The sequence below is a fragment of the Amborella trichopoda genome, chromosome 3 (assembly GCF_054954075.1).
Source record: "Amborella trichopoda isolate Santa Cruz 75 chromosome 3, AtrichopodaSantaCruz75HAP2 v2.0, whole genome shotgun sequence".
Classification (NCBI taxonomy): domain Eukaryota; kingdom Viridiplantae; phylum Streptophyta; class Magnoliopsida; order Amborellales; family Amborellaceae; genus Amborella; species Amborella trichopoda.
In genome coordinates, this window is record NC_142338.1 from 13138688 (window position 1) to 13143386 (window position 4699).

The window sequence follows — 4699 nt, forward strand, 5'->3', positions numbered from 1 at the left end:
CCATACATCTTGTAATCTTATGCAAGAACTTCTACTCAACTCTATTATATGTTTTTTCCATATCGTGCTTAATAATCACACATGGAATATTGTGCAATACTATCGAGTGAATATATTCTTGAGCAACCAAGATATTGTCAGTTCTTAGCCTATTTTTAATGGAAGCTAATTGAGGCCCCGAGAATACAAAGTGGAACACCAGTTTAAGTTTTTTAACAAGCAACTTGGCTATAATTTTGTAGAGACTTTTTAGTAGGCTTATAGGTTAAATGTCACTAAGTTTTGAAATCACATATCTCTTTGGGATAAGGGTAATGTAGGTGGAATTAATAATTTTAAACATTCCTCCCTTGTTCCAAATATCCATAACTATTAGCAGCAATTCATTTTTAACCAACCCCTAGAATCTCTGAAAGAAAAATAAAGGAAAAACATCAAGCTATGGCGCTTTATCTCTTGACTAAGTAAAAACTACCATTTGTATCTTATCCATAGTGTCATCTTCTTCTAATTGTTATGCTCAATAGGGAGACAATTGTTTGAAGGGCACCCTATTCAATCTCACACTGATAGATAATTCACTAGCCTTTGAAAATGATTAATAATTTCCATCTCCCATTCATCCTCGTCACCTTCCTAAACCCCATAGAATTTCAAATCTAAGATATTGTTTTGCCCTTAGCACTTGCTATTGAGTGAAAAGAAATACATGTTAAGGTCACCCTCCTTAAGACAGTTAACTCTTAATCATTGTCGGCAATATATTTCTTCCATTATCAAAAGTTCATGTAAATTATTTAGTAAATTAGCCTTCTCATTTTTTCAACTCATTTGACATTATTCCTATGTTTTGGATTTGTTAGTCCACTATCTGGATACATGATAAAGTAGTATCAATTTTGCTCCTAATATGATATCTCATGGCTATTTTCCAATCAATAAAGTGTGTGTTTTATATGCTGGAGCTTCTTATGGAGAATGAAGTCAAAATCACAAAAAATAACAATGTCTTCCCAAGTTGATTTAGTCAAATCCACCTCTTCTTTTTCTTCCAGTTGACGCACTTCCAACCTAAAAGGTGTAGGCCTACTTTTTACTCGTGATGTACTTAGGAAAATAACAAGATGGTATGAAGATAGTTTTGGTAAAGCAATTGCTTTCGCTGTGGAAAAAAGCCTTCCCAATCATCTAAAATCAGAAAATAGTTCAATTTTGACATGATTAAATTCAATTCATTATTATTAGACTAGGTGTAGTGTGTTCCACAAATATGGAGGTCCAAAACGATATGCTTCACAATGAAATCATATCGTCTTCATGTTTGAGTTAAAAAAAATACTAGGGATGAGGTTTCATGTGCCCAATATAACAAATTAAAGTTCTCGCCAATAATATACAAGTAAATTTCAATTTATAATAACATTGCCAATTTCATTCATTAAACGATGAGCGAAATACCCTGTAAAGGTTGTTTTTATCAAGATGGACTATCAATGAAGCAAACCAATCATTCCGCCTTTCTTCTCTTTTCTTCTCTCTCTCTCTCACCCATGTGCTTTTCTACGTGACCCATATGTCTCACTCTCTTGTGATTCGTGTTGAACATGATTGTCAAGTGTCTTCCTTCATTTCAACAAACAATATTATTTCTTCGACAATTAATTAAGCGTTGATATATACCCTCTCCAAAACTATCTTTGTAAGTTCTTTTTTCCCTTGTTTTGTTATTACATTGGTTGAGTGATACATAATGATCTTTCACATAGTTAACCAAAAAATCCTCATATTTTGAGGATTATCCAACCAATTTCATTAAAACTTTGACCAAACTAAAATTTGTCCTAGGCCAGACCATTTAAAGGGAAAATTAGCAAGCTATGTTTTCCAAAGGTTCTTTCAAGGGAAAATTAGCAAGCTATGTTTTCCAAAGGTTCTTTCAAACATGCCAGTTAAAGAACTCACATTCACTAGGCATGGTCGTATTATGGGGTTTTTCTCACCACAACTCGATTGCACCTTGGATCTTCCAAGTCGGGGGTTGGGCTGTTAAATTCCTCAAAGATAGCAAGTACATATTAGAATTGTATTTCTATATATTTGGACTTTAAGCTCCTAGATTGGGTTACAAAGTTGTGTACTACTAATGATATTAATATATGTAATGAACCACCTTTTTAATATGGGTACACATAAAAAGAAGGAAAATATTTTTCCCAAAAATAAAAGGAAGAAAAATATTATTCCAAAAAATAAGTGCAGGTTTTATATTTCCACACTCCCCTCAAACTCAAGTTGTATTAAGAGATAACAACTTGAGTTTGGACAACTGAAAGCCTTAGTAACAAAGCAGGAACAGAAAAAGCTTGAGCAACAGTAAATTAGCTATCATCAGAAACCGACATCTTGAACGAAGCAGTCTTGCATAACAACAAATCAACAGACATTTGGAACAGACAAGATCCAGTAAACGTGATCATCACATAGGATGAAGTAACAGAAAACTTCATCATCCAATAGGGTTGAGTAAGGGAAAACTCAATCATTAAACATAGGCATCTACAACAGATATAATCGAGTAAATTCAATCATCACACATGCTGGAGTAACAAAAAACTCCATCATCCAATAGGATTGAGTAACGGAAAACTCTATAATTAAACATGATCAAGTAAGAAAAAACTTAAACATCAACCAGTATTAAGAAATTCTATCATTAAACAGGAGCCACTTGGAAAAGGCAACAAAAATCAGCAGTGGATCAACAAGCATAGTTGGATCTTCGATTATAAGTTTAGAATAGTAAGATCTAAAACAAATCAGAGAGTAAAAAACATAACTCGGTAGAGAGACAGATCAAATAGTCAAAACATGACTCAATGGTTGTTTTGCAGATGGTGTAGATCAGTCGTTTTCATATGCCACTTTCAGAGGCGGATTTAGAAGCAGGTTTCAGATTTGGCTCACTAAGGGTCTAACATTAGAGGGGAGCATGGCAACAATGGCCGATCTATGACCGTCCGATCCCCATCTCTGAAGAAGTCCTTGTGGAATCTTCAGCCTTCTTTTTCTCACTCTTCCTCCTTAGTATTGGATTGCATGGCCCGAAATCTCCAGGTATCTGGCAAAGGTTATAGAAGAATCGTAGCCATTGCTGGTTCAAAAAAGTTATTTGTTGGTAGCAATTGGAAGTATAATGGGACAAAAGAGAGTATCAGTAAGCTTGTTTCCGATATAAACAATGCCAAACTTGAGAAAGATGTTGATGTTGTTGTTTCACCTCCTTATGTATATATCCATTAGGTAAAAAGCTCATTGACTGATCGCATTGAGATATATGCTCAGAACTCTTGGGTTGGTCAGGGTGGAGCTTTCACGAGTGAACTTTTTGTGGAGCAACTAAAAGATATTGGTTGCAAGTGGGTTATTTTTGGCCATTCTGAATGGAGACATGCTATTGGTGAAGATGACCAGTTTATTGGGAAGAAAGGTGCTTATGCCTTAAGCGAGAACTTGAAGGTAATCGCATGCATCAGAGAGAAACTCGAAAAAGAGGCTCGATGCTTGAGAGACGAAATATCAAATTGTGACTTGGCTCTAATACCATGTTAGACCCCCATAGAAGATGTATTATTGAGCTTATAGAATATGTGAACAGGAGCTCAAGTTTATAGAGTTATAAAGTTGTGTACTACTAAAGAAACTACTATATGTAATGAACCACCTTCCTAATATGTGTACATAGAAAATGAAGAAAAATATTGTTCCCAAAAATAAAAAGAAGGAAAATATTTTTCCCAAAAAATGGTGCAAATTTCTAATTTCCATAGTTCATCTACGCCTCCGAGTCCAACATTTGAATCAAAGGGGTCATTCAAGTCTAGGCTAAGTTCGAGTTGGCGTTTTAGAAATTTGAATACTTGAGATAATTTGGGGTTAAGTTCCCTTTAAGACCAGGATGATAATTGTATTGATCTCAACTAAGTAGTTTTAGATCTTGGTAGGGCAGTTTAGACCTCAATTAACTTTTTTCCCTCAGTCATCCACTTTTCCCTCAGTTAAGCCTATTGACCATGATTATGCAACATTGAGAATGATTATTATGTTTTGACACGATTAATTTGTATTGAGCTCAAAAGGAGTTTTTAGGCTCTTGAGGACATAGAAAACCAACAATTTTGAGGTCTTTAACATTGATATGAGATGCTATCTTATAATTCATGAACCAAGATTTTGTTAGATTGAATTGATTCAAAGGTGCAAAAAAAAAATTAAAGAGGTGACAGTAGAATGTCCTCTCTATATTGGGAATCTAATAGTTGCATATTTGCTGACTAAGCCCTACCTTCTTGAAACTTACTTAAAATAATATTGTGGTTGATACAAACTTCGACACCTTGATATAAGCCCCAAACACCCTTCCTTTTGTACTCATGATGCTTATCAACAATAGAAGGAAAATGGCTTTATTTGTAAGTGTTGGATTTGGAGTCCGTCCCTTTGTGAGTACCGGGATGTCTATGATATTTTCAACATTCTTAATAGCTAATTAGAGAAGAGGTTGTCCATAGATTTTTGGACTTGTTAGTGGTAGAAAAAAGAGATATAGGTATCCCATGTGATATGAGATTTTTAAAAAGAGATAAAGTTTACTTGAGAGAACATTATCTAAAAGAGGTAAGATAGCTTTTAGATAAGATTC

At 34.4% G+C, this 4699-nt stretch overlaps 1 pseudogene; it reads left to right on the plus strand.

The window, feature by feature from the left end:
• The first annotated feature begins 3096 nt into the window (after positions 1-3096).
• LOC105420521 (triosephosphate isomerase, chloroplastic pseudogene) lies at positions 3097-3679 on the plus strand (annotated as a pseudogene).
• The last annotated feature ends 1020 nt before the right edge of the window (positions 3680-4699 follow it).